The following is a 23,108-nucleotide window of genomic DNA, read 5'->3' on the forward strand; positions in this document are numbered from 1 at the left end:
TATTCCAAATACTACTTTTAGCAGTAGTGATCAACAAGTGTTTCACACACAGCACACAAGACCTTATACGAGTTTCTTCGGCAACGTGATCATTCAGGATTCAGAGTGAGGTCAAGAAAACTTGCGAAGAGTCAAAAGTGGATAGTGCGTGTATTTATACGTATAAAAATCCGGACACAACATATCGTTTTCACTCGAAAAAGCGTATGTAAGCCTTCCGGTGAGGTGATGGGAGAAGGATACAGTAGGTAGCAAGTCATCAACGAGGATTATAAACGCGTCACTTTGTTCTTGACTCTTCGGTTTTCCGCCACGCGCAGTCTCAAAAGATGGTACCCAGGATTCAACGCGAACGATACTACCCATCGCGGCTGGATGCGGAGATCATTACTGTATTCGAAATCACTGACAACTGGTCTCACTATTTTTTCGTACCGTCTTTTTTCCCTTGAAATTCGTAAAAAAGTGATGTGTGTACCTTCGATGCTAAGATCGAAGTTTCGGCGACTCTGAGCGCTGGACGTTCTTTCTTTCTTTCTTACTTTTTTTTTTTTATTCGACCACAAAAAAAAGGAAAGGAACGGTCTCTCGTGTTAAAAATTTAAAAACTGGTGGCTATAAAAAAGACTACGTTTCACGTGGAATTTCTTTTGCATTAAAAATTTCTCGTGGAAGTACTGCTATAAAACTTTTTAATTCTTTATTTTTTAATAACTGTGATATGTGATCGTTATCGGGACAGCTAGTAATCCGAGTTGAGACGAAAAACTTTTCCTCTTGGAACTCTTTCCTGATTTCAATGAACATTTACACTATCATGTCAACATTTGTCATATGTAAGTATTTCCGATTTGTTGTTGTTTTTTTCTTTTCAAAACGCGTTTAATGTCAATAAAATATGTTACTATGAATGTAATTTTTAGTGCGTTAGTTATCTCTAAAATGCATAATTTAATATTAATGCATAATTTAACTGATTGAGGGTAATCATCGTAACTTTTCGGTTCTTTGGATGTTCAAAGCGAGGTATAATAGTTAAAATACAGCGTTACTTTCATAAATTTAATTTGTATTGCATCTAAATATTACTTGAATTTTATTGAATATGATATTAACAAATTTTGGTAATTATGTGATTTTTTTTGCAATTATTTCATTTAACATTAGAAATATCGAACTTATATTCAAAAAGTTTAAAACACACTTCAATAACCTAGAATGCATCTGAAAAGTTGAAAAATACATTACTGAAATTGATAATAGATAAAATTATAGAATATTTTAAATAAAAAATAATCCCTATCTTTTTAAAATTTAGGTATCGATGATTTCGAAAAAGTAACCTTCTTTTAAAGCAAAATATAATGATGAACCCTGCTGATTCTTGACATAATTATTCAGTATTTTGCTTCAAATAATCTAATATAAAATAAATCACTTTTTGTGTATGCATAAAAACATCTTCATTTTTCACTATCCTTCGTGTTTTCCTATAATTGTATGATATGATTTAATTGGTAATCACTTAATGGAAATACGATGAATAAATTTTATTTGGAAACGTATAATAAAAAGCGTTGGTAGATTGACGATATAGTTGCATTAATATTCGCATGGGATCGGTCCAAATGGTGTTTGTTCGTGCGCTGATAACGAGTATTTTAATAAAAGGGTGATTATCATTTTCAGGAAATAATGAATGAAAAAGCATTTTTCACCTGTACACATCAGGTATTACTTATTCATAACGTTTCACGATGTTTGAATATATATTCAAGTTATTTTTCGAATAATTCATAATCAATGCTTTCCGTGAAAGTGAAAATTGTCAATTTAGTTTTTGCACATCAGTATTCCTATTTCTCAGTTTCCAAATGACGCATTTTAATGGTTATACTTGGTTAATTGAATTCGATAGTATTCAGATTAATACCTACTTATAATGTAATAAAAGTGAAGACACACACACACATATGGTCACGTAAAAAGAATGCGTATGATAAAAATTTGAAAAGAAATAATCTTTCAGAATTTCAAATTCAGATTTAATGACATACATAATTGTGAGAGTTGCAAGCTCATGGCGATGGTCATATGCGGTTTTGACTGTCGAAACAAAGTGTATAATGTAGGAAAGTTTCACCATTAGATAAAGAGAAGTTTTAGCCTGCTGTGCAGAAAAAAAGGAAATTTAAAAACTTCAGGGAAAAAAATCATAAAAATGCAGTTTCATAATGACATGGCCATTTGCATAATACTGCGTTTTCTCGCCTTTTCACCTACACAGAAGCCGATGACGTCTGAACCAGTTGCCTCTACATATGCAAATAGAATAGGAAAATTTCTTCTCGTACATTTTTTACCTTTCTTGGAAGTTTTTGTCGTGAGGAAGTTTTAAAACTCGAATATAGAAAAACTGAAAATTAAGGGTTTCCGGAAGAAAAGTGGGTAGATCAATAGCTAGAACGTTAGGCTCATCTCAGGGAACAAACGTGAATTTTTCCGGGAATAGACGATGTGCAAGAATAGAAAGATACGCATTATAAATCAAGGAAAACTTTGTCAAAGACAAAAAAGATAAGCCTCAAAATCTGAAGACAAACTATATTTTTACCCATATATAAAAAATTATTCGTGGCTGCAGGAAATTCAGCACAAGATATTTCCAATGCATTAGAACATGATACGCAAAGAGAACCACATGAATGCGATAAAATCACCAACCTCTCGGTGAGTATAAAAATTGTACCGTTCGGAATCAACAATAAGTTGTAGGCTCCGGTCTAATTAGCCCTCGTATGCAGAAAATGACCATGGTGCTAAAAAATCATCAGCGAACAAATTAAAATGTAAGAAGTTTCTGTGTCGTGCGGTGTCCATATGTAGAACCATCCTGAGAGATATATGTCATTATAAAAATGTGTTTCCCGATACAGTTTCACTGGAACGAGTGATGTTAGGGGTCCTTCTCTTTCGAAATTTTCAAAAATTATTATATAGCCTTATCTAAGTTCAGTAAACTAAATTTAAACTAAAAAGTTTAGTCCCAACTCCTCACAGCACGGCGGCATATTAGAAATGAATTACCTATATCAAACATCCACATTCAATACTCTTTTAGAGCCGAATGAGGCCTTGATTGAGTTCCAAGACAGCACAGTACATATACAGTTGTGTACGTGTTATGGCTGGAGAGAACGGAGGTTCAAATAGCGTTTTAGCTATTTATGCCATTAAGGCAACTGACTACGAGCGGGGCCCTTTTTCTTTTTTTTAAAGTGTGGCTTTTACAAAACATGTGTGGTTTTACAATCATAATACTGTATAAAACCAGGAAATTCAGTGAAATTTCTGAAATATTTCTATAATTTTTTTAAATATTTTGTATTTGCTCTCAAAATCATCCTATTTCCAGCATTTACGCCAGACATTGTACACTGAAAACTACAACATATATTCAAATAGTTTTGATACTTTACCTTACTATGACTCTTTTCTGTGCAATGGACCAGAAGTTTTAAGGCACATAAAGTATTCTCTGAGACATGGTAGTTTTCATGAAACAATACGTGAAAAAATTTGGACAGAACATTTCAAAATTTTTTATTCAAACAGCTGTAAATTATCACATTCTGAACATATAGCCAAGATTCTCGTTTATTGCATATTTAATGTTGACTGAAACGCTTTTGAAAAATTTCATGGGAATATCTTGCATACTTTTAAGAAATTTGGTTTCGCGTGGAATAAAGTAACGAAAAAATTAATCTTCAAAAAACGCGTTAAAAATTTTTTTGTTGCCTTTGACACCACTGCTTCAGATGATTTAAATCAGCTATAGCTTCATTTTTACTTATTACATGCACAAGAATAAAATTGTTTTAGATTTTGTGTTAAACATTCTTTCAAATAAATATATAAAACCATTTTCGACAATTTTCAGAAACTTTGTCATTTGAACGTAGTCTCCGTTGCCTTAATCGGTTGTAGTGTCGTGAACGCTCTTATACTATGAATTAATGCTGTTCCGAATCTAAGGATTAAATGAAATTCATTTGAATTCCATCTATAATGTGTGTAGAGAGAGAGAGAGAGAGAGAGCCGAGAGATAGCTTATTGGTAGTTGAAGAAAGCACCAAAAAAAAATTTAACCACAAAATTTTAAAGTCCCTCAGAAAGAAGAAAGTAAGATACAGGCAGCTCTAACAAAGTTCTACATAAAGCTTTACTTATCACAGATATCTTATTAGAACTTTTCAAGGTATTAATGTTTTCCTTCTGGTAACTCGCAAGCTTATGTGCTATGATGCGTTAATCAATTTTTTAGGTCATAACTTAACATCTGCCTGTTCTTGCGCTATTGTTGAGCCCAATGAACTAAAAAAACCCTACAGTAACCCTCTGAAATACGTTCTACGATTCAAAATGATCCCGAGCCTGGTTCTCACACCACAGCCACCATTTTCAGACGTGGGGTCCGATGCGAAAATAATTTCATGGCTACTTAGCCCCAATTTTATATATTTTGTGGGGGAAGAGGAATAGCATTCTAAGATTCATGCATTATCACTGAATATTCAGAAATGCTGAAAAATATCTACTCTCACCAATGAAAATTCAGAATTGATGAGAGAAAAAATCCCATAATTGATGGAAATTCAGTATTAATGAGAGAAAAAATCCCATAATTGATGGAAATTCAGTATTAATGAGAGAAAAAATCCCAGAATTGATGGAAATTCGGAATTAATGAGAGAGAAATAAGTCTAGAATTGATAAAAATTCAGAACTAATGAGAGAGAGAAATAATTCCAGAATTGATGAAAATTCAGAATTAATGGTGACTCGCAAGCTTATGGCGCGTCAACAAATTTTTTAGGTGATGACTAAACATGTCTGTTCTTGCTCTATCGCAGAGCCCAATGGACCATCTACAGTAGTAAGCCCAGAATTGATAGAAATTCAGTATTAATAAGCGAGAAAATCCCAGAATTGATGGAAATTCAGTATTAATAAGCGAGAAAATCCCAGAATTGATGGAAATTCAGAAGAAATGAAAAATAAATCCCCAGAATTGATGGAAATTCAGAAGAAATGAAAAATAAATCCAGAATTGATGGAAATTCAGAAGAAATGAAAAATAAATCCAGAATTGATGGAAATTCAGAAGAAATGAAAAATAAATCCAGAATTGATGGAAATTCAGAAGAAATGAAAAATAAATCCAGAATTGATGGAAATTCAGAAGTGATGAAAAATAAATCCAGAATTGATGGAAATTCCAAAATCAAATCAGTTAAAACTCAGATAACTTGTTTATGGGCATCTTTTTCTCAGCCACCTCGTTGGGCATTTTGCCTGTTTTGGCCTTGTATTTGTATTCATTACAAAAAATAATGATAGTTTTGATAAATATTTTTTTTTACTTCTATTGTCGTAAGTGCGGGGAAGGGACCCCAAAGCCACTGGGCACGATGCGACCGCACCTGCCGCACACCCCTAAGAGAGGATCTGTCTCACACCATATGTGTATCAAAAACTCCCAGAAAACATCAATCGCAGCGAAAAATGTGTATTAAACTTGTAATTATTATTCTCTACGTGAAATCGTGATTTTAATGTGTGAATCTTGTAGAATGAGTGATTTGAGCCATAATGGAAAGTTCAAATTCGTAACTTGAGCCATTCATATGTAGAGAATTTTCGGTACAAAATTCGAATGCTTCGAAAATTTCTCTTTTATCCGTTTCACAACATAAACAACACCTATGTGAATGATTCGAAATATCGAACGAGCATCGGTTTTTTCTATTGAGCACTCAATGCATGTAGATCACTACAAACTTTCTTTTGATTCTTGGGCTGTAACCTTTCAGAAAACTTTCATTTCCAAGATTTTGCCGTCACACGAAAAATCAAATATGTTAAATAACACACAGCTACTTTTGCCAAAAGATGCGTAAAACCAGGAAAACAATGATGTCACAGCAAATATAAAAGTAAAATTCAATGATAGAGAGTAAGAAACTACGTACTAAAAACTCGATTTTTACGATCCTTTCGAAACACTATGGGTTCTAAACGCTGGCTATCACGATGAACACCAACAAAAGATTTAAAGACGTAACGAGAAGCGTCACGTTAGGGGTGATATTTCCTCCATTTTAGAAATTTTCTGATTGGTGTATATGTTAAGCATATATGCTCAAACTATGGCCCTCGGAATCATCTGATGTGGTACGAAACCTCGATACGAGTTTTGTAAAATGAATTGAGTGGCACATTTACAGATCATTGAACAAGCCACGAGACAGTTCCAGATCTCTTAAGTGACTCGCGGTACATATACAGATCATTGAGTGATCCCCGACACAGTTCCAGAAGAATTAATTGACCTGTGGGGACAGTTTCACATCACTAAAGGGGCTCGCAGCACATTTCTAGATCATTTTAGTGACCCGCGATGAATTTACAGATTACTCAAGGGACCAGCGACATATTTAACGGGCACTTAAGTGTGACCGGTAAATATGTAAATATGTATATATCTCGTATCTCCCCCATAGATGGAGATACGAGGGGCATGGAGAGAGGCATTGCTCCCCCTCCCAGCGACAAAGGTGGAGCCGACTGATGTAATGTATATTCGTATATATGAATTGGCATCATCATGATGCTCCAGAAATCATCGCCCCCTCATAAAATTTCAAGTCTCTCTCCTGCAGATTGGGTATCCTTGTGTTACATTAAATGTGATGAATCCGGAGGTTATGCATAATCACCGACCATTTTGGTAAATTTGATAAATTTTGTGAGTTACCACATTTACCACAGTGATTGTGTATAATCCCCAGCTCTTATTGGCAAATATGATAAATCATCAATGAATTAGTTAAATTTACCAGACATTTTGCTTTAACTTCAGTCTAGATGATGGATTCCATCGGTGATGTTGATTATGTTTAAAAATGTTGATAGATATGTGAAGAAAGCCACCATTACAAGACTGATAATAATTTATACGTTTTTATGCTCTTATAACAATTTAATTTAACTTTTATGGCAAAATATGTGTAGTGCACCTATCACATACGTGAGATACTGATAAGGGGTCTCATTTAAGTGATATTTCCGCATGATTTCTTCCATATTTATCATACCAACTTCATTCGGGAATTATAGATAAATGTAAGAAAATTTATCAAACTTTTCGAGACAACTAGTGGTTATTCATAATAATCGGCGATTATGGATAATCACCGATTCATCGCATTCCCCGTAACATACAGTAAAATCTCGATACAACGATACTCCGTGACCAAGAAAAAAATATCGTTGTAGGGGGATCATCGTTCTATCGAAACGCAACATTACCATCACGTCCCACTAAACTTATGCTGTTGTGGACATATTTCCAAAATCGGCGTTGTAAGTAACACTAGAAAATGTGCTTTCAAGCATTTATTCGCAGCGAAAAATTGTAATTGATTAGTTGATCAATAAAAATTCAGTTAGAATACATCGCCCCTGTAAAGAGGTCTACTGCATTACACTTTTTTGTCTCACATAGAAAGTAGCACACAACACCGATATTTTCAATAATAGTTTAGGCTATCATGCGGTGCAAAATACCGATGTTATTAGATGCCCTTAGACAAACAGAAACAGATGAGTTTAAAAATTACTGAAAAAGTGATTTTGATTTTTAAAAAATTATCGTTTTTTTGTTTGTGTGTGTGTGGTGGTTTTAAAAATCTCTTCACACAAAACATCGTTTCAGAGAGGTTTATCGTAGTGAAGAGCATGGTTGTCTATCGAGAGGAGTTTAAAATAAGACTACAGGTGATTTCAAAAAAGATAAAAAGAAATATCGTTGTGGTGGGATTTATCGTTATATCGAGTATCGTTGTAGGGAGGTTTCACTGCATATATACAAGGTAGTAAAGGAAGTCCCTAGGTGCATTTTACTGGTGAAACATTGATCCTACAAGTATAGTTCCAATTAGAAAAGTATCCAAACAACAAGTAGACCTTAGATACATCATTCATATTGCCAGGGGTTGTATTGAAATGAAATAAAAACTTTTTATACGGGCATCTTGTCTTGAAAAAAATGCAATTAGAAAGTTGTTGCCCTGTCTCTTCTGAGGCCAACCAAAAGAATTCCACGTTTCTATGAACAATATTCGCTGAGATATTTGAATTCTAAAATTACGAAAGAACAGCATAAATGAGGGAAAGAAGCGTTGTCCGTTAGGTTTTCCTGTTCTTTTCCAATTTTTTTCCTGCTTTTGAATCCAAACATCTCAACGAGTATTGTATTGCACTTACAAACGTGGAATTTTCTTTGTTAGCCTCAGGAGAGACAGGTTAATAACTTTCTAATGAGTTTTGAGGACAGGGTGTGATAAATTAAAAAAAGTTAGTTTTTCTATTTTAATAACTACACAACCCCTTGCAATATGAATGATGTATCTAAGAACTACATCCATATGACATCCATATTTGTTATGGGCATCTTTTTCTCAGCCACCTCGTTGGGCATTTTGCCTGTTGTGGCCTTGTATTCGTATACGTTATTTGGATACTTTTTCTATTGTAATTGGAAGTATTAGAAACATACTTCCAATTACAATAGAAAAAGTATCCAAATAGCGTATACGAATACAGATCAACGGTTTGCCTGTAAAATGTGACCTAGGGACTTTCCTTACTACCCTGTATATTGGTAACGTAATGTAACATATTTAGATAACTAATACAAGAATCAAATAAGTCATTTCAATAATTAATAGACACATAGATATAAAACCAAAAATTAAAAAAAATCGTTTTGTGGTGCATACAAAATTTAGTTTAAAAAACACAAGCGCATCTATAATATGAGAATTATATTTTTTAAAAAATTTCTTCCTGAAATGATCTCCATCAATTTTTAAGCAATAGTTTAAAATATTTTCCATGCATATTAAATATATTCCCCCATCATTGAAAATGTATCATAATTCCCGTGAATAATAGAAACTAAAATAAATTGATACATTTGTATTTTTAAAACTAATTTCATTTGTTTTGTCGAAGACATTAAAATTCCAGAATATCATGAACTAACAACACTGGAGAATTATTGTACAAACATTCTTAATGCTCAATTCCTAAATTGTCGATTGGTTTCATCTGTAAGTGCTTTGTTTCTCCTCATTTCTTCTGGTAAATCTCGATGTCTACGTTACTTCAGTAAATAGATGGAAGTTTCTCTCTTGGTTAGATCGTTTTCTTTCGCTGCTAATTGCATCTGCAGCTTTTAGTTATTCAGCAAGCACAGACATAACTTATGGCCGTCTGCCTTTCTCTTTGCAACTATTCGAAATTTATCTCCCGTTCCACCCACATGAACAACATCTTATGTTAAAGGAATTTCTTTGGAGCTTTTCTCGAAAAACCAATCTAATAGAAATGAGTAGAACGGAGATCTTGTTCGGCAAGAAAAATACTAAGGAAATAGTTCGGGGTATATTCACACGACGGGTACGTTGCCTTCTGTTATACTCACCGAAGCCAAGTTATGTGCGATTTGTTCATTCTACCTTTATCGAGCAAGTTTTCGTCATTTTCTCATCTTCCGTAAACTAATTAATACAAATACTGGTGGTTAGATACTTCATATTTTCTCGTTATATACCTCGTCACTGCTCAACCAATTCGCATAACTTCGAACCTGGATTATTGGTATCTCAGATTCCGAATGAGTTCAGATTACACTCATTAAGTTTACTTTTCGAAAATTAATTACTGCAGGGATAGCAAATAAACTAAATCTACTTCATTAAACAGATTGCTTTCTAATAACGAGCTAAATTATCACTTTTAGGAAATCAGGTAAAGAGCAAGTTCAAAATTTTTACATATCTAATACTTCGTTTAAGTTCAGGAAGCAATCAATGACTACAGTGGGATTTCTTTCACTTTATCGTGATTTCGGATTGAAATGCTGTAATTATACGTATATACAATTGTATTTGAAACTTGAACTAATGGTAGTCCACTGACAGAAAAAAACCACCGTATATACACGTTTTCATACTTAATCCAATTTAATACACAGAATTATTTCAAAAATATCGGAAATTTGTTTCTAATTATTTGAGTAAATATTAAATATTCTTATAGCTTCAAGTACCAGAATTCGGCTTTGGTCAGAGTATTATATCTCCCCCAAATTGTTGTTGCCGAATTTTTTTCGAATGCCATTAAAACGTAAATCGGTATAATTATAAATCTCGTACACAATTACGGATTTCTTTTCAATAACATTCCCTTACATTTTTATTTGCTTACCTATTAAACTATCCTGTAGATTTTAAATCAACAAATCATACAGTTTAGAACTTAGATTTTGTATGCTTTGGAAGATTTTTGTATGGCGATATGTCAATATTTTCAATTACTATGAAATTAATTTGATACTTGATTTAAAAATATTTGCAAATTTTGAATACGATATCGAAACAGCAGAAAATGTTTTAGTAATGGCATTAAAAAATTACCACAAATGAATTATTATTTTTCGCTAATGAAACTTGGCAGGTATTGTTCTGTATTGTTATGCGTGTGAAGTTGACCTTCAAGTCAACTTGATGCATAACTTGTGTGTACGGATAGAATCTTTGTGATTTTCGTAAAAATGTATGTAAGCTAATTGCAAATTGTCACATGTGTTTATTATGGGCAAAGAGACATCAACAAATTTCATGCTTGTGCATGTAAACTGGTCTAAAAAGTTCTAAACAGTATTAAAACTACGGAATAACGTGTGTTTATGTATATGTGGAAAATATGAAGATGACATCATATGAATGTTTAAGCATAATGAAAAGTCAAGAAAAACTCGAAATCGGAAGGTCATAAGCAGTAATTGCAACGTACCCAGGTGCATCTCCAAGGCAATTTCGAGATTACAGAGATGATTCTAAAATTCTGGTCCAAGAACAACCTATAACTGGTTATCCGGCTAACTACAGTCTAAGACAGACATCTTCAACCTTTTCTAGTCGCAAGCACTGCCTGTAACCACGATCGAAAGAACAGCAACCTTACATTTTTATTGTAAAAATATTACGGCAAGTTTGGCATCCGAATGCATGATATCACGATTATTTTAATTCTTGAATGCAATTCGCATAAAGTGTTAAGTAAGAACGTTGATCAAGTGCTCGCGAGCACGAAATAGAATACGAGCATCGAGCACTCCGGGTGCTTCAGAAAGCACCGTGGTGCTCAGAGCAACTGGCTCAGGTGAGGTTTATTTGGAAATAAAATCACACATCGAAAGTTCATATTTTTCTAATTTATGATTATTTTCATCAATTTTATAAAATTTCAACCTTAACTATCCTTTAGGTTATTAATTTCTATGTATAATGCATTTTTGACATTATTACAGGCGGGGGGGGGGGACATATTTATACCACGGAGAAGTCTTGTTTCTTTATTCGTAACATAAATTTTTCATTTAATGTATAAGTATTTCCTTAGTCTTGTTGCATGCGTTATACATTTCCAAAACGTTCGGTATTTTCAAAATACCCGGTTTACTTTACATTTGATTTTTGACTGGATGAATTTTGTGTAGCGAAAACAGCTTGTTTTCTTCCTTGAAATATGTATTAATTTATCTATTGAAACACATGATACTGAAACTAGTATCCATGAGTATGCATTGAGAGGAGTTATTATCCGAAATACGTGACAAAACTATAGTAACTATCGAAAGTTCAAAGTCCCGTAACCGGATCCAAATTAATTTAATACAAGCTATTAATAGCTTAAGAAGACAGGGACCCAATCTCGCATAAAATGAAAGAGGTTGAAATTTATCGTGGATTTTTTAAAGTGCAATGCTTTTGCTGGGTTTTCTCTAGAGTTTGCCGATGCCAATATTAAAATCAATAAACGCTTCTTTTCAGTGAATACAAAGATCCAAGAAAGAAGCGCTCTCTTTTTAACTTTTTCTCTTGCTCTTTTCTTCTCTTTTTTTTGAGATTCAGAGAACATTTTGAGAACATAATTCGATAGAAAAAAGACTATCAAGAGGGCTTTAAAACTCATTTCGTTGGACGAAGTCAAAAATTTTAGCCTTTGAGCTTTCCCTGAAGTTTGAAGCGCACTTTTATTGGAATTAGAACCAACTTAGTCTTTCGTCTAGAGTATACTTATAATAAAGATTTTTTTATGCTACAAGTACTTGTTAGCTGCGAGGGATAAAAAAAAATTTAAACAAAGTACGAAGAAAGTTAAATGAAAATATATACTCACTGATCTCTCATCGCCCTTGGGATAAGCTTGATTTATATACTTAATATAAGGCTCAGATATTTCCCTTTAATGTAATGTGTTTGTCTTTAAAATTCATTTTTCGATTTTTTTTAGATTTTTGAGAATAAAGACAAGATAAAGGTTCAAAAAAACTAAAATCCAAAATTATTCAAAAATATGTAAACTCGAAGTAATTTAGGCGTTATCAAGAAAAAACAGTGTGCGTGTGTGTGTGTGCATTTATATATACATCTGTTTCCATTTATATATATATAATACTTTTTTGACTAGCTTATTATTCGACAATGGAAAAATACACCGGTTGAAAATGAAACCCTTAAAACCAACAATTGTGTCTTAATTTCTAATTATTGGGATTTGATCCTTTTTTTTTGGGAGTAATTTCTTATTGTTAGTACTGACGCAGTTTTTATTTGTAACTCAGAAAAAAAATCAGTATGGGCAGAATAGAGGGTGAGCGAAATGTCCATGACATATTTAAAAAATCTAGCAATCGACTTAAAAAGTGCGGTTTCATTAAAACACGCATCATGGCGTAAAGGTTTTTTTTTTTTTTTTGGTGAATTAAAAACAGTTCAAAATTTCACACACACGTACACACAGATGGCGCTTTGTCACGGAAAAACTTGCTATATCACGCAAAAATGCGAAACAAACAGTGAATATTATGATTTACGTCACATAAAACTACAACACTTCAATATGAGCACACTTTGTAGCTCGAGTTATAGGTGATATTTTCAGGTTACATTCCATTGTGCTTAGAAACTAGCTCCAAAAAAAACCTGGCGAAATGCAAAACAGCTCACTTCTGGATCCCGTAAAATAAGGTTCGCAAATGTCGGTGAAAAAATTTAAATAGGACAACATTACACGCAATCGTACGCATATACGCCTTTTTCCAAATCATTGTCAAGTTAGGAAAGAATTTTTAAGGCTCCCATCTCATAAACACGACTGGTTGCAGCAAATGTCAAAAAATCTGAAATGTTATTTCGCTCTATCCGATATTTTTCTCTCTTTTTTATCTGTTTTTGATTCCTTATCATCAAAGTGAAATTTCCAACTTTTTGCTTCCTCCCTCAAAATGGTGTAATAGAAGATCTATATAAGCCATATGTTTCCACTAGGTCATCGATAATATATCAGCCGTTATTCTCTTTTTTTATTGTTGTTATTATTTTTTTTCCTCCTACTTTTAGCCAAGAAAAAAGAATCAAAGTTTGATACTTCGGTGTAAAAAGAATCTTTTTTTCTGAGAGAACTAAAAAATTGAATTTTTGCTCTTCAAACAAAGAGAAAAAGAATGGATTTTCAAGATCTTAAACAAAGTCATAGTACCGTAACTAAATCATGTATACAGATGTACCAACAAAATATTCTCAAAATTTCTAAAATATTTTTTATTAGTATTAAATATTTCCAACGATCCAACTTACTAATACGAAATGACTAGAGATTAACATTTTAAATAGCATTTTTATGCATACTTTCCACCATGTTAGACGTTTTAGATTAAAAATTCAATGTTGCATGTATAAGCTTTTTTATGTTACTTAGGCACGATAGTCAGAAATTTTAATCGTACGGTGTATATATTCAAATTTGGAATGTTTACAGCTGTATGCGTAGGCTTAACCAGTAATTAGAAGGCTATGAAACTTAACAAACTTCTCAAGGAAGAGATGCGAAGAAAAATTTAAACCAAAAAAAATCGGTTCTAACATTCACCACTTACAATTTATTTTCTATGCATATTGCAGTACACATGCCAATTTTTTTTCAGCATGTGGCCAATTTGTCTATGGCAAGGAATCTAAACATCTGCAGCGCAGAACCATTTCCATTCTTATTTTTTCACTAAGAGGTACACTATGACGTTGAGTTTACGAGAACGTCTTTTGCTGGTGGATCTCTTTTACGAACACAGTTATTTTGCATCAATTTAAACGTTCCTAAAGTTTCATAATTTTTTGACGGGTGTAGATGGGATGGACACGTTTTTGACGGGGCTGTAGAAAGCTCAAAGAACTCCAACTTTATTTATAGACACCCGGTATATTGTTGTATAGATTAGATAGTCTACATAGATGTCAAGAAATATTCTGAAACAGGGTTGCCCAACCTTTTTGATGTCACGGACCCAGGGCACCAACTAGAGAAGAGCGGGCGGGTCTGGTGTCCCGTGTGCAGGACCAAACGGAGCTCAAGTTTTACCCTCTAATCTCTCTTTCAACATTACAAGGAGGCGCCAAATTTTGTGCTTGTCCCGGCTGATTAAGCATCTAGTTGCAGCCCTGTGAGAATCCCATGCAGTAATGGTCAATGCTCCGTCAGCACGCCGTAGCGAAGATCAGTTTAGAGCATAGTTTCTCAACCTTTTTGTTCCATCGCCCCCTTCTTCGGAGAGATTTTTTCTTTCATCGCCCTCAACTCAAGCGAACCCATAGGATCCTATGTTATACCAGTAGCTTCTATCGTTCCACCCCGGGTCATTCCATCGTCCACCAGGGGGCAATATTGCCCACTTTGGGAAACACTGATTTAGAGCAACCCTCCCTTATGAAGTCGAAATTATAATGTTCTTTATAATTTGCATATCATAAAAAATTCACTGAGATGAAATTCATGCAATGCAGTGAATGAAAAAATGATCCCGCGGACAAAGTATTCGTGTACTCCCTTGCAAAGTACTGATGAACGCCCCCCCCCCTCTCCCCTCCCTTAGGGCCGCGGACCAGAGGTGAAAAAACGGTGCTCTGACAGACGAAAAAATATCGCTCTAGATGATGTTTTCAATATTCTTTTATAGAACGTAATTTCACATACAAATTTGATTTTACACAATTAAATCAATGCAAAAAATATTTAATAAAAATGCCTAAAGATCTCCATCAGAACTATAGTGAAACGATAATCGATATAACGACAAATCCCTTTACAACATTATTTTACAACAACATCCCTTTACAACAACAATATTTTTTAAGTCTTGTTTGGAAATGCTTATACTCTAATGTTACACTGTTGCTTCTCGATATAACGGTAATTCCTCAACAACGATATTTTTTCTTGGTCTGCAGAGTATCGTTATATCGAGATTTCACTTTATTGTTATTCTTATTTTTCACTAAGAGGTGCAGAATAGAACAGAACGGACCGAGCACGACCAGGTTCTGTCACGCGATTTTATCTTATTGCCCCGGAGGGTTTAACGAGAACACGCTTTTTTGCTAGTGAAACTCTTTTACGAACACGGTAACTTTGCAGGAATTAAAACGTGCTTGAAATTGCTGAATTTTCCAATGGGTACTCAAAGTCGTAGACAGCTCAGAAATCACCAACCTTATTTATAGACACACGGTATATTGGTGTATAGCTAAAACTAGTTTACATAAGTGCCAAGAAATCCTCTGAAAGGCGAAAAAAATATTGCTTGAGATGACATTTTCAACATTCTTTTATAGAACGTGATTTCACATACAAATTTATTTTTTCCCGAATGAAATAATACCAAAAATAAGACGGCTTCTAGAAACAGAGAAAATGAAGAGTGGACGGAAACGCTGGTAGAAGTGAACGGATAAATACGCTGAATCACGGAGAAGTTTTCGAACAACCGTTAAATTTAATAAAGGCGAAACGCGTTCGTCAGCGTAAAAGTAACCGACATTTCCTTTTAAAACTATCCGTCTACACAAATATTAAATTAATTGTCCTTATCATCCAGTTATACGCATCAATTTATGTTTCCTGTAAGGGATAATACGAATTCCACTTACACCACTTTCTAATACGAATATCTCGAATTCGTTCACGTTATTTGCTTTGTTTTTCTTCTTTTCATTCACTGTATAAGTGATTGAAATTATTAAACCCACAAAAATCATGGTAAAGTATCTAAAATTACCACATATTCCTAGCAAATACAGACTAGTTTATTGGATTGAACAACTGATTCAAAATATGAACTGTCTCCGATAACTTTCCACACAAAAAAAAAATCCATCACGAATTCTTACATATTTTTAACCCTTCAAATTCAGGATGTTTTCGAGTTGATTATTTTTTCATAGTTATTGATACGTATAGAAAGCCGGAAAAACTATTTTAAAAAATCTATTTCGAATTCTACTGCTTATACATGGGCCTTAAAGAGGACGCCTCAAGAAAAGCACATAAAATAAATGTATTGAAATAGTGTCACTTTCCAAATGTATAACTACTTTCTTTGTGAGTCAAACTATAGTAAGAAAAAAATTGGGTTGCAAACTTTAAGATAAAAACAAATGCAAACAAAACATTTTAACAGCCACACATGCTATTCAAAAAACAAAGTTTTTGTCGTTAATAGGGATATCTACTAACAAACTCAAAATATAAAATGGAAAGAATATGACTTCAACTTATGTGCAGAGGTGATTCTGAATTCCTCAAATTAGCTCCAGTTTTGAACGTTTAAAAAACCCTTTGCACGTATGCAAAGCTATGAATTTAAGGATTAAAATTTTAATGTATTAAAACACTAAAATTTTAATCCTTAAATGGATGAAAGCATCCACAAAACATGGATGAAAGCATTAGAATGACAAAAATAATAAACACTTTATTAGTTCTCAAATGGCAGGGTATTAGAATTTCTCAATAATTTAAATTTGTCGATTCATATTTTAAAAATTATTTATTAAAAAACTAATACCAAATAATTAATTTAGCACAGACTAAACCTTTGAAAAATTTTGATATTTTGGGGAATGAAGTATGTTAATGGAGCAATGTTGAAACCTATAAAGATTGAATTTTCTTCATTACATTACGTATTCAATTTCTGAGAGGAACCTTTCGAAGAAATTTAATATCCTGTGAATTCGGTGCTGGTTTTCTAGAATGTATTGAATTTTTTCCCGCTTATAAAAAAACAATTTTTATTCAAGTTGTATGAGCTACAGTAACTTGATATAAAAGAATGAAATATATATATAGGAAGATTTCGTTTATCTCTCTCTCTCACAAAAGTTCTATTATATCTGTTTAATCAAGACTAACTACTGTAGCTCGGATACGGACTATATGAATATTCCTTTTTTATCAATTTCTTTCGTAAAAGAAATTAGAATCTCTCTCAACAAGCGAAATCCCTCTAAACGGAATATCGATTTAAAGATCCATTATGTAACGATACACGACAATTCGAAAGAGACCATTCTGTTGATTAAAAAAGCGGTGGCGTGATTAGCGCATTGATTTTTGCCTTCAATAAGGAAATGCATGTAAAAATGCGAAGTTTTACGAAATTTCTTATCCTTTCTGGAAAAAATTAATAAAAACGTCAAGCATTTAATATGATCACGATATTTTTATACACGTCGTGCATGATAAGAAATATCATCGCTAAAATATACTAACAATACAAATGCGTTCTGTTTGAATGATGCTCTCTCCTCTCCTCGATAAGATATGTATTACCTCCATTTCTTTCTACTCACGATTCCGCGAAAAGTCATCGACGTATACTTATAACAAAAGTACGATGCAATTTTTTTTTTCTGTCCTTGGAGAAAGCGTTGCTGTCCTGCAAGAAGCTATTTGTTATTTGGAATGGTCATCATTATTTCTTCACTGTTCCCCACAGACTAATTCCGAACGGGAAACATTCAGGTACTTCCGACTGCAAACAAAACAAAATAAAAGAAGACAATGGAAGGAAATACTCTGTATCCTGTCAAAACGTTAATTAGATGTTCATCTTATTTTTGACACCTACTCTGCATCATCCAAAGAAGAAAATTTGTTTTTTTCCTTATTAGAATAACCAGACTGAGCCTAATTGGAATCTCATTTGCACGTGTAAAAGGAAGCAAATAAAACCATTAATCTTCAGAAGCTTTTTCCCGAAATGAATGCAAGTGAATTTGTGTATGTCCATGACATTACGGTAAGAAACACATCAAGAATTCCAGTTCTTAGGAATTTTTCGAGCAGCTCAACGTACACAATGACGGTATTATCTTTTTGTTTTAATAATTCACTATTCAAAATAGTTCTGTTTGGCTTCAAAAGTTGAACTTTTACAATTTGAACGTCATTTATTTTAAGATCACTTTGTTTTTCTTGCATTTTTACGAAAAATGAATTCTAGAATGACAGCACCCAAAAAAGCTTGAATGTTTACAAATAATAGGTGTTTTTGGTACTTGGATTTATTAAAATTCACAAAGTGTGAATATTATAAATATTATGAATATCTCAAGATATTCCTTAAAACTTTTCTAAATTACATTCTTCTCGTTAAATCTAATTCTTTTTTCATGTTTTGAAATAGTTTTGATTGACGAACAATGTGTGATGCATATTAAATATTAAATATTTGTGCTGTATATGTAATGTACCAAATATATTTTTAAATATATTAACTGAAAGATTCGCTCTCAAAAAAAATCAGCATGAGTTTCTTATATTTTTCTAATAAAGGTATTGTATATCTTGAGCTCGTTTCGACACTGATCGTTCAAAGCCACTCCTAAACATTAGATTTTTGTGAGAGCTGTTCATGAAGTTTCTACTATTACCAGCAGAGTGGCTCAAAGTTACACATGTCTCCTATTCTTTTACAAGCCAAGCAAGAACAATTGTCGACCCTTGCGTTTTCTGAAGCGGGGGAAATACCATGGAGACATATTGCTTGCGTTCTTCAACAATGATAGAAAGTAAGTTCACAAACAATAAATGACATTTTTAAACCATTCAAATCTATGTAAATCATATAAACACAGTGTGTTCCCTCAAGTGCAACACCCCATATTTTTTGTAATTATTGACTTTCTTTTCTCATGCAATAATACTCGGGATACCCCCCTCATTTGCTTAATACAACCCCTCAATATTTTTCTCCTCTGGATATTTCAATGCTCACCAATTAAAGATTGATAAGCAATTAACTGTTAATTTACTGCATTGAATACCTTTTTATTCATACAAATAATTACTTGTGTAAAACAAAAATGATAAATCTAAGATTATTTTTACGAAAAACAGCGAAAAAAATCGGAAACGGTATTTGGTTATTGCCCAAAACATAAAGTAATTACCAAAAGCAGCCTGCGCAACAGGTTTAAATGAATAGGACGTACCAACCGGGTAGCCCAACGATCTTAAAATCTCTCGAGAGCGGTGTTCATTTCCTGGAACAAAATTTTGATTCCTCTCGTGACTAAGCCAAGTTCTAATTTTCGTAGTAAACTATGAATAAAATATTAGTAGTTTACTTGCTTTTCGAAACATAAGTCATTTCATTATTTTTCAGCGTTATTTTAATTTGGAAGAAATGTCTATCCCTCTCCCCGGAATATTTCTTGTAAGGCGTGCTGGTATTAGAAGCCCAACTCAGGCTATTGAAAATTTTCTCTCGAAAATCTCAAAGAAGAGCATCTCGTAGCTCATTCTGAAGAAAAAGCGGAAAATAACCGGGAAATTACATGCCTCCAGAGAGGAACGGAAAAATTAGTTTCACCGCAAAATCTTTAGAAAACGGAATCGCGAACACGTACGAATAATATGCAGCACGTGTCCCGAGAGAGATTTTTCTTGGACTTTCTACAAAGCTTTTGCGTCATCGGAAAATCATTTTCGGAAAGCTTAAGAAATGAAACTTCCGTCGATCTATGTGAAAGGAGCGAGAGGTGGATGGCTGTTAGCAACTTACATCTTTTGGTCAGGATGGAGGAGTTGGAAAGACATGATGCAGAATACACACACATACCTCGTACTAAAGAGGAATGCGGAACGAGAAAGCATGGAAAGTTCCATTGGAAGTTGCCAGATTCATAGAAGCAAAGATAGTTCAGAAATTGGATTTTTTTCTCAGGAAACGCCTCAAGATCTCGGTTGTTATTGAACGCAAGAGCTCAATACTTTACCATTTATGAAAGTGGCAATAATGACGTTCTTTCAGACAACGTGGAAGAAAAGCAAACGGTTTTGGTATGCGTACTAAATTAACTTTCAAGTTTTGTTTTTATTGGAAAGATGTGTTTTTGAAATACGAAATACTTTTTGCTTGTGAGTTACTACTCATATTGCCGCTGCCAATGCAGAGAATGTTTCCCTTATGGAACAAGCTTTTACTTCATTTTGTATAAAAAGCATCAAAAACCCTAAATATGTATTAATAATACCACAGAATGTGATGTTTTACACCCCAGTTGAGGACTTCTTCACAAAAAGATTACACCGTTTGAAAACCATAATGTCCCTTATATATAATGATTCATTTTAGAAATTATCCATAGTTACGATGAAACGCTGGTGTTAAATTCAGTTAATTTAATACTAACTGGTGATAAATGAGCCCAGTGTTTTCTTATAATTAAATAACCTGGCTTTATTGAATTAAAAATAAATGGTCAATTTCAAAGTCTATATCATGCAATTCTCCAAGGATTAACAATTACTAAATACAGGGTGGTTATAATTAAATTGGCACTACTCAGACGTATGTAGCGACCATTCTGATAAAGGTATTTTGATAAAACTAGGTATGTAAGATATATGGATCATGGGAGAAAAGAAAAATCTGATAAACAATAGTTCAATTTTTTACCACCAGGTTAAAATGACACTTTTATCGCAATTATTTTTTTGCCGTGGTCCAAATATGGTATATAACAATTTTTAATGAAATACCACCACAACGGGCGCTACATTATATATACTAACACTAATCCGACCTATGTAGCTCTCGTTGTGGTGGACGTATTTTATTGAAACGTGACATATACGTAATTTGTACCATGGAAAAAAGGTAATTGCAGTAAAATAGCACCATTTTTACACCTGGTGGTCAAAATCAAACTAATTTTTCATTGAATCTTTTTTTTTCCCCCATGGCCCATATATCCTATATAACACGTTTCATCCAAATACCACCATCAGAATGGGCGTTACATACGTTTGAGTAGTGTCAGCTTATTTATAACCACCCTGTATGGTTTTACTTTAGATGTAACGTTGATATAATATTTTTTCTCCGTAGTAATAGTATAAGAAAAATTTAAAAAAATGTCTCGTTTTTTTAGAAAAAAACTCAATTTTTTTAAAATACGTACATCGTGAATTTGAAATTTTACAGAATTTCTAAACAAAATTTGTTTACAAATTAGCGTATTATTAGTTTTCCTATATAACAATGTATACGTCGATGGAACATAAAGTTTGCAAAGCATCCTTCATTTCCTTTGGTGAGGAACTAACAACATGTAGAAAGTAATGTGTCAACTGACCAAAATGTGAAATAACGGTGAAGTAATGTGATGCGTTTTAATGTTCTATCTGACAACGTGATGTTATGGGTCCACTGGCATGAAACTAGTTTTGGCGTCCATCAGGTGGATTGCTTGACAAACTCGTAATGCTCTCGTCCAATATTTCTTACTCCAACGCCTGTTTGACCAATGGACGAAAGGAGAAAGAAAGAAGAAGCAAAAATTCTACCTCACCTCGTTCACTTTAAGATATTCTTATATGAATTATGAATGAGGTATCTTTTCGGAAGATTGAAAAGAGAAAAAACTTTCTCTTTTTTTTCTGCAGCGGCCATATAGAATTCTCATACACATTTGGATTATGCGCCTCATTTTTGGAATATCACACAAGTCAAAATATTTCGTTTATATGAAAAACAGCATTATCTCGTGGTGCAAAATACATGATAATATGGTAATTTGGTAATTCAACAAAAATCTAACACTTTTGATTTATACAAAACCAAACGAAGAGTTTAAAAAAAGTAATATTTAAAAAAAATTTCGAATGTAATAATTCAAATTTTATAAAGAAAATACCTCTTGAGCAGTGTAGAAAATTAAATCCAACGATATTTGCTCAAAATACAAAATATTCTAGAACCAAACAGCCACCACTTTCAAGGTTAATATAGCCCCTTCTTCAGAGGAATATTTCTCTAATATTTCGGCTCAATATTCCTAAAATTGACCTTTTTGCCACTTCATCGATACACTCCGTCAAATTTTCGTAATCGTATTTTCATCACCACCATCTTTTTTCTCTGACATCGTTATCATCACCATCGCGCGTCAGCGACGTGCTTATAATCTAGTGAGCGATCTACGCTATAACAGACGATTTTTCTTTGAAGGAGCTATATTTGCCTTGAAACGACTGTTTGGTGTTTCAATTTTCTGTATTTTGAGTGAATATATTGTTGGATTTAATTTTCTACAATTTAGTTTTTTTTTTAGAGTCAAGTTGTATATTGCAGACAATAAAAAAAATATGTAATACGAATTGAATACTCAATATTTTTATATATCCAGTTTCCCCAGTTTAAGAATTCGATGTTATTTTCTAATAGAATTTCTCTAGCAATTCCATCCCATCATGCTTACAATACTAGAGACATATTATTTGGATTTAAAGCAAAATGTGATTCTGTAAGGTAACATCAATCTTCTACAGAAGTCATTAATCTTTCTTTCTTCGCTACAAAAGCAAAAAAAAAACAATTTTTAAAAGTAAACAAAAGAAACTTATTTCTAAAATCAAACTGAAGAAGAGTAAACATAAGAAAAGCGATTTTTTTTTTATAGAAAAACTCATGAAACCGAAAAAAGTATTGCGTTTTTTTTATGAAATGAACTATTTTAAAATAAATACCAAAATTTCATGTTTTCATTTTTTTTGTTTATATCTATATGTTCCATTAGCAATGCTGAAAATTTCACTATTTAGTATTCATTTAATGCATTTGCAGTTGG

General features: G+C 33.1%; 1 protein-coding gene across 1 annotated transcript in view; it reads left to right on the forward strand.

Moving 5' to 3' along the window:
• Positions 1 to 415: 415 nt before the first annotated feature.
• Positions 416 to 23,108, forward strand: part of LOC149080003 (neuronal acetylcholine receptor subunit alpha-10-like) — a 117,798-nt gene continuing 95,105 nt past the window's right edge. Inside the window, exon 1 of the mRNA XM_089238923.1 lies at positions 416 to 836. The gene's annotated coding sequence lies outside the window, so the exon portion shown is untranslated. The remainder of the gene's footprint in view (positions 837 to 23,108) is intronic.

The sequence above is a fragment of the Pholcus phalangioides genome, unplaced genomic scaffold (genome assembly GCF_987345545.1).
Source record: "Pholcus phalangioides strain wild (caught in Gottingen) unplaced genomic scaffold, Ppha-v1.0 ptg000011l_1, whole genome shotgun sequence".
Taxonomy (NCBI): domain Eukaryota; kingdom Metazoa; phylum Arthropoda; class Arachnida; order Araneae; family Pholcidae; genus Pholcus; species Pholcus phalangioides.